The sequence below is a fragment of the Phoxinus phoxinus genome (assembly GCF_949152265.1).
Source record: "Phoxinus phoxinus genome assembly, chromosome: 16".
Lineage (NCBI taxonomy): Eukaryota > Metazoa > Chordata > Actinopteri > Cypriniformes > Leuciscidae > Phoxinus > Phoxinus phoxinus.
The window spans coordinates 4,313,153-4,321,700 of NC_136891.1; the positions used below are offsets into that span (position 1 = coordinate 4,313,153).

The following is an 8,548-nucleotide window of genomic DNA, read 5'->3' on the forward strand; positions in this document are numbered from 1 at the left end:
AAGTCCATTAAGCATCTGAAGCGGTTTCTCAGTCAGTCAAACAAACAAACAAACAACACCGATATAGGCTACTTAAAGGGATAGTTCATCCAAAAATGGAAATTCTGTCATTTACTCACCTTCATGTTGTTCCAAACCTGTATGAATTTCTGTCTTTGGCTGAACACAAAAGATGTTTTGAAGAATGTAGGTAACCAAACAGTTGATGGACCCCATTGACTTCCATAGTATAGAGAGAAAAAAACTTTTTTGGGTGAACTATCCCTTTAAGAACACTAACAACAAACAGTGTTGGATATTTTCCTACAAACAATTGAAACAAAAGGCTACCGTTTATAGGTAACTACAGCTACTGCTGTGTCAGTCATGTCAAATAGCGTCCATTCACACTGAAAGTTTTTTGTGCTTCCTCAGTTTTTAGTTGTTTTCTTATGTAGACATGTGCTAGATGAATGTCTTTGAAAAAATGTCCTCCTTTTTGCCTTTGTCATGTTGTAAAATCTATAGAACATGTCTAGAGACATTCGTTCTGCTCAGAATCTGAAGTCTTAAGCCCCTTTCACACAGAGATTACAGAAAATACATGGATAATGTGTCCCGGTATTTGTCCCGGGATTGTTTGATTTTGGTTCATTCACACTGCCAGTGATTTTCCAGAATCTGAGTGCGTTCACACACATCCCTGTAAGATCCCGTAAAGACACGTGACGTCAGGATGAGACGTGTAACGTACGGATCGAAAACGTACACTAATGCATCGCGTACCGTTCCACAGAGCTGACGAGCGCTCTCAGCTTCAGCGCGGATAGTAAGGAGCTCCTGGTCTCTGCTTTGTTGCAGAAGAAAGTGTTTGCCATCAACAAAGAAAGAACGAAAAAATTTCTGTAAACTGAAACGGAGTCGTGCGATGGCACGTGCGTCATCACTACGACACACCCCTTACGGCATTGATCCTGGCTTTTGTTCACACAGGACGCGTTCCGGGACTGATCCCGGCAATGTTACTAGGTCCCCAACCCAGGATCGATCCCGGCATCAATCAAGGGATGTGTTTGCGTTCACACAGAAGGCACTCTGGCAATTTCCCGGGATCAACGCGCTGTGTGAAAGGGGCTTTATAGAAATGCTATTACATGAATGCTAAACTAACTAGAAAATAAAAATTTCTCTGAGTTAAATTTTTTACATGTATTGAATTTTTTTACTTTTTTGCCCAAAAAGGCCTTTCTGAGTACCCTCAGAAGAAATCCTGCTGGCGTCGCTGTTATCTAATAGTATACAAGTATACTTGTCTACATTTTTACCACAATTAGGCCATAAAAGCCCATAATTCTCCGTCAGACTTATACTGCATTTTTCCCACAGAATTGGTACACCCATCATTACATATCCTCCGCCCCTCGCTTGTTAAATTTTCTTTTTTGGCTAATTGGTTTGGATGTCAGTCTGAGCTACATTTAGATATTGATTTTCTTTCCAAATCTGCACAGAAAATGCATAAAATTTCCACAGATTCCTATAAGCAACACGGCTCAACCAAAACGCGGAAGAAATTCCTATTCGTTAAAAGTCTGTGCTGTCTCTAAAAGCATTTACTTGTATCATATTAATGTTATTTATGCCAATTTTATTTGAGGTTGTAAAGTCTATGACATGAACTGTGTCTCATGCACATTTGTTTGTGGTTGAAGTGCAATTCATTCAGAAAATGCAACAAATTTCCATCTGCCTCTATTCAGATTTCATCTATTAACAACTAGGCTCAATCAGAATGCTGATGAACTACCTATTAAACATCGGTGCCTAGGTTTGCCATTTCTGAAAACAATTACTTTCCACATTAATATTATTAATACCAATTTCGAGAGTCTTAGACTTTGTGATTCATAATTTTGACCATGCATTTAATACAGAAGTAGTCCTGTAAGTTTTATATATTTGATATACCGCTGTGTTTTGCGTATTGTTTCGTTTTTCTTTTACTTTGGAACTTCCTGTCTTCAGCATGTTTGCTTTAAACACCCCAGAGAGGGAATCATTTTCCCCAACTCTAATTTGTAAATTGCATCGATCGTGGCTGGCAGGAGATATGCCGGTGGATTCATACAGAGCGAAGGATTTATTTCATTTTTAACAGGACACTGACACAATTCTCATTACCGGACAAAAATCATTAGCAGCTCCACAGCTACATTCAGACAAATCGAGTAACTGTTAATTTTTCCGCCGAGGAGCCATGGGATCCATGTGTGTGAGAGAGAGAGAGAGAGAAAGTGAAGGGGGGGTTGGATCTGGTGCACAAAAAAATATAATAAATTAAAATGGACGACATGAATTGAGCGCCGAATGTCAAACACTGTCAACAAGATGGCTCTCTGTCACGGGGAGAATTTGAGACATTAACAGCTTCTGTCATTCTGCTGACAAAATGGTAGCAGAGATTTCCCAGGGTGCCGAGATGACTGCTGGCGTTTGTCAACAAGCCGCTGTCAGCGCAGAGAGAGCGAGAAAGAGAGAGCGCGCGCGAGAGAGAGAGAAGGCATACACAGTGTCACTGACAGCTACCACACCAACATCCCATGAGTCCTCGCCACCCAGAAAGAGAGGGAGAACAAGTGTGAGGGGAAAAAGACAAGAACGGATGGAGGAGAAGAGGGAGAGATGGATGGATGGATAGATAGAAGGAGGGGTGCAGGTCTCTGGTGCACCTTTCATATAAAATTGCAGGAGGAAAATGAGCTGTCACTCCAATTCCCAGGATGCTTTGCTGTTTAGCATAAGTGCGCTGTGTGGGCTGCTGTCGGACAGACTGACTCAGAGAGATAATTAACTAAAGCTGCAGTTTTCCTCCTCTCCTCTCCCTCCCTCCGCCAGACGCCTTCTCCAGCGCTCATCTGCATTTTTGCCAGAGGCGAGCGGTTAGCACAGGAGCCGGGTGGAGAGAGGGTAAGAAGCCAATTAGTCAGGTGGATGGATGAATGATTGACAGCAGGCTGCTACCTGAGTCCCACTCTACATTAATGCTGCTGTGCTCGGCTCGGCCTCAAACATGCGCCAGTTCTTGTGTATGTGTGTGTATGCGCAGGCCCGGCGTCGCACGCCATGCCGAGATCATCCTGCGCCCTGGCGGCTTTGTGCGCTTCCCGTCCTGTCTGTCTTGCTCTCATCTAAACCCTTTGTGGCAAGTCCGAGTCTTCTTTTGTAGCATACACCCTCCACCCTCAACGGAAAGCAAGCCGCCGTCTCGGCTACTTTAAGCATTTCCCCGGAACTGTTTGTAGGCATCGTTTAGGATGCCGATGGCCGTATAACAGTTGCATGGTATGGTATGCTCCTGTGATCTTAACTGCAGAGTCTTGACCGTCTCTTAACAGTTGATGCGGATTCTTTAATAGGTCGGAGAATCAGCTCTTTTGTTCTGAATTCATGTCGAGATCGTATCCTGGTGCGAGCGTAAACTTTCACTGAACCTCAGACGTCCTGCAGTGGTGTCCTGACAGCATGAAGATCGGGATGATATACGATAAATCACATTGTGTCTCATGCTCTACAACCCTTACTCGAGATCATTTCTGATAATCACATTCGTATCAGACGACTCCAGCGTGATGCCAAGTCCTGATCCGGTTAGAAAAGGTTTTTGTCTGTAGGAATTGCCACAAATGAAAACAACAATCTGTTCAATAGGTTGTACTGTGTTAAGGTCCTGTGGCACATATCATTTTTGTTTTTCAGAGCTGATTTTCAACTAATCCGTTAACTAAACCATGGGATTGACTGCTCATCCAAACTGAAAAGCAATCGGTCCAACTGAGAGCTTGATCCGAATTAACATTTGATCAGATTGGAAAAATGTAAGCAGGTAAACACTTGAATCCAACTATTTTCTCACAGTGCCGTGATGCGTATGTTTAAGTACATTTTATGTCTTACAAATGTGCGTATATTTATTTATATCTTACAAACTGGTCAGACTAAATAAAGTTTTTATTGGTTTTCTTTATACATAAAAACAAAAACAAAAAACGGAATAATAATAAATAATACAAATTATTGAAATTACACTAATGCACAACAGTGTAGGCAAGTCACAATTCAAGCGTGTATACGTCATCCTTTGAAGTAAGCATCTGAATAAAATTCTTCCATGTCAACATCTATATGATTTCCGTTCACTTTAGCTAACATTCTTTCATGGAAATGCTCTTCTGATGTATTTGGCAGCTTTATTTTTAGGTGCATCATCAAGGCAAAATCGACAATATACTGGTTGCTCTGGTGACATTATAGTGGATGCAGCGATTGCACTATGCATGCGCTCATTAGTAAATGCACATGTAAATGCAATATTTGAAATTCATTGCAAAGTTTAGGGTTCATATAAGCAACTTTATATGTGAGATCGTTTTGGATTCATTTTGATTGACAGAAATTATGTAAACATGCCTAATTTTGGATCAGCTGAACGTTTGACACCAAAATATATATATCACTTTTTTTCCACCACATCAAATTAAATATGGTGTCTTCCTGAATCTTGATTTGTAACCCTGATGGATTCAGTTCCAAGAAAAAAGGCCCGTGTGTAATTATTAGCTGTGACTATTTGCATGAAAGACACTTGCATGAATTTATGCAATGCTTCTTGTCCCACAAAAAAAAAAAAAAAAAAAATATATATATATAGTTATAAGGCTTGTTGCAAAGCTGCATGCTTATATTCACGATAGAAAAAGTGCAAATTACTTTACTTGTGTTAAACATCCCATCTAGATTTGATTTATTAATAAGCAATATGAAAAGCTTTTGTTTTATGATTTACTGATAAACATGTGAATTTTGTTTGTGGATGTACAGCATGTACTGTTCGGTTGCAATCAGCTTTGAGTAATCACACTAGAATACAATGGAACAGTTATAGTATAAAATGTATTAAATGCATTAATGATGTCAATATTTAATCAATTAATGCATTAACTTTGACAGCCCTAGTTTTGATCAATAACAGTGTTACATAATGTACACCACGTCTTCAAAACGAGACATTTCTTTTTAAGCACCCCTTCCAAATGTGAAGTTTCACACACAAAGAGGCAATTACTTCAAAAGAGCATTTTTGCTGAGCACAGTGAAGCATGTCAGCAGAACTGACAGAGCGCAGGTCCGTGTGAGGTCTGGTTTAAAATGGCTGTCAGAAAGGGAGACCCAGCGTTTAGTGTCTGTTTATAGACGTTAAGCTAGTGAACGGAGGGAGGAGTGCGGATACTACACCTTAAGGGCATTTTTCCCTCTGGCATTTTACTGGCTGTGGCGTCATACTGCTAGCAGCATCAAAACACCGGCAGCCTTTCTGAGCTGACAAGATGAAGGGAACATTGAGAGGGCCGGTGTGTTTGGTGAGAGAGCACCACCAGCGTAGGAGATACTCAAAGCTGCAATACTGTGCTGGGCTACTGGCAAATAGATGGGCCATCGACACACTTCGAAATTTGCAAAAAGTCGTTTTATGTGTATTTTGACTGTCAGTTTTTAGAGGCAGGATTCAGATTTGAATGAATGAAGTGCTTTGGTATATGAGGGAGAGAAATAACCTGCATACACTCTTAGAAATAAAAGGTTCATTGGGGTTCTATATAGAACCCCAGGGTTCTTGAATCAGTTCTAAAGAATCCTTTAAGCCATAAAGGTTATATTTGTCTTAAACGATTGCATAATAATTTCATGTTTAACAGGTTATATAATAATATTTAATTACATTTATATAGCGCTTTTCATAAAAGGGGGAATCTCCTCAACCACCACCAATGTGCAGCATCCACCTGGATGATGCGACGGCAGCCATATTGCGCCAGAACGCCCACCACACACCAGCTTACTGGTGTAGAGGAGACAGTGTGATGAAGCCAATTAGTATATATATATATATATGGGGATGATTAGGAGGCCATGATGGACAGAGACCATTTGCCCAGTAAATTTGGCCAGGATGCCAGGGTTACAGCCCTAAAGAGACATCCTGGGATTTTTTGTGACCACAGAGAGTCAGGACCTCGGTTTAACATCTCATCCGAAGGGCGGTGCTCTGTGACAGTATAGTGTCCCCGTCAATACACTAGGCTAGGGTGTTAGGACCCACACAGACCACAGGGTGAGCGCCCCCTGCTGGCCTCACTAACACCTCTTCCAGCAGCAACCTGGATTTCCCAGAAGGTCTCCCATCCAAGTACTAACCAGGCTTAGCTTCAGTGGGCAACCAGTCTTGGGCTACAGGGTGATATGGTGAATTTTTTTTTCTATTAATAGATTGTTTACAAGCTGTTTCATAAAAGTTTGCCAAAATAAAAAAATATTTACAACTAAATTAATTAAAATTAAATCCATAAAACGATTCCATGCTGGGAACCTCCAAAAGGTTCCATAAGCACCTGATAGAACCTATAAAACCTTCTCTTTTTTTTAGGAGTGTCTTGGTCTTCAACCCCCAAAGGCCGTTTATAGACCGTCTGATTTATACACACAAAAAGCTTTCTGAAAATGCTAAGGGCCAATCTGACTTCACACAATTTCCAGGATTCAAGTGCACAGGTTTTTATCAGTCCGCCAGAAAACAAAGTCAAGTTCCCGGGCTTTTTCAATGAGAGCTTCTGAGGAAGATCTACTCCAGGGGTTAGTAACTGGTTAATATTTACATTATTTAGTTGTTTATTACAGAAATTGAAGTCATGTATGCCAAACTATTCTCTTGCAGTAATCGTTCCTGATCGTTGTATGAATTGGAAACCGAAGTGTGACGAAACAAGCCAAGAGGAAAGTGCTGCACAAAGAGCTGAAAGGTACAGTTTGGTCCTTTTTTTTTTTTTCTTGATATATTTTTTTTTCAGAAAAAAAAAACTTTTTTAGAAGAGTCAAAGTTGGGTAAATTAGGAAAACTTGCTGATAGATTTAGCTATTTTTAAAAAAGCCAAACAAAAAGTTGTTTGTTTGTTTTACAGCACAAATGAGGCTAAAAAAGCAAGTGCTTTTTCATTTCACCAGTCAGTTGAATAAAATATGCTAAAAGAAGACTGTGAATACAAGCAGTTCAGTGACAAGGTGATAAGAGACTGAATTTTTCTTTTTTATTATTTTACCTGTAATATAATCTGCAAAACAAGATCTGCTCCAGACGTACGCATGTTTAGATGTAGGTTTCCACAGGCTTCTCTTATCATGTTGTCACTGAATTCCTTGATTCCAGTGTCTTATTAGAGCTTATATTATTCATTGTGTGTATTCATATGTAGACATGTTTCCCTTTTCAAAAACAGCCAAATCTATTGAAAATTTCTGTCATTTTTCACATAAATGAATTGGTTATGATAACAGGTATTTGTATATATATATATATATATATATATATATATATATATATATATATATATACATACATATAACTTACTTTAGTAGCTTGCAAAGTGTTAGAACTTTATATTCATCAAAGAATCCTGAAAAAAAGTATCACGATTTCCAATAAAATATGAAGCAGCACAACTGTTTTCAACATTGATAATAATCAGAAATGTTTCTTGAGTAGCAAATTAGAATGATTTTTGAAAGGTCATGTGACACTGAGTAATGATGCTGAAAATTCAGCTTTGATCACAGGAACAAATTGCATTTTAAAATATAGTTAGACAGAAAACAGTTATTTTAAAGTGCCCCTATTATGCTTGTTTAGATATTATCTTTCATGCAGCGTTAAAGCTGTTTGTGAATGTAAAAGGTCTGCCAAGTTTGAAAGATAAAAGTGCATGATACATTTATTGTCTCTCAAAAGAAAGAATAGATTCTGAGCTGCTGAAAGAGGTCGTCAGTAATTCCAGTCCTCTGTAACATTCATACACAACAATGTAACAAAATTGCATAATGCCCGCCTATGGTCTTCATATGGTCTACTTTGACCCTTCCTCAAACACTGTAGCTGGTTTGTGTTGTGTACATGTCGAGAAGACACTGTTTTCTGCTCTGCAAAAGCAAATTCTCTTTGTAAACACTTCCAAAGGATGAGGATGTAAAGAGTCGGTGGTAAAAAATTACCACAGCGATACAACAGCAGTATAACCTTTAGACAATTGCTTCTCAAAAATCTGCGAGGTCAACACAGGATTTGCAAAAGGCTTATCCATTAAAGATGGGACAGTACCCACTTTATTTGGACCAACTTGCTCACAACCTGTAAGTATAATTAATTATTGATGTATAGGCCCTTTTTTTCTACCGGGTGTCAAAATACGTAGTTTTATATTTTGTTGGTCTGGCTATCCGGCTAACTCACGTTATTACTGTCTTACTGAAATACTTTTGCTCAGCAGCTGTGGGCCACTATTACCTAAAACTGTCTATTAATGCAGATTGACGATCTTGAGTAATGATAAAGAATGGAGCAAGATTTGTTATACAAACTATAATGTTGCATCAGTCACTCACTTTAGTGCTCGGCTAACGTATGCGCTATTATTGATACAGTTCCCACATGTACACCTCAATAAATTAGAAATATACACATCGG

The 8,548-nt window shown here is 39.2% G+C and overlaps 1 protein-coding gene across 9 annotated transcripts in view; it reads left to right on the forward strand.

Annotated features, from left to right (window-relative positions):
- tfap2d (transcription factor AP-2 delta (activating enhancer binding protein 2 delta)) overlaps positions 1-8,548 on the forward strand; it is a 123,432-nt gene that overhangs the window by 1,819 nt on the left and 113,065 nt on the right. For 4 of the 9 annotated variants that reach the window (XM_079584632.1, XM_079584626.1, XM_079584627.1 and 1 more), the window contains exons 3-5: positions 3,736-3,854; positions 6,571-6,666; positions 6,749-6,833. The exons of 2 other annotated variants lie outside the window; for them this stretch is intronic. The gene's annotated coding sequence lies outside the window, so the exon portion shown is untranslated. Of the gene's footprint in view, positions 1-3,735; positions 3,855-6,196; positions 6,280-6,460; positions 6,667-6,748; positions 6,834-8,548 lie in introns of those variants that run through there. 3 more of the 9 variants (XM_079584630.1, XM_079584629.1, XM_079584628.1) reach the window with 3 other exon arrangements.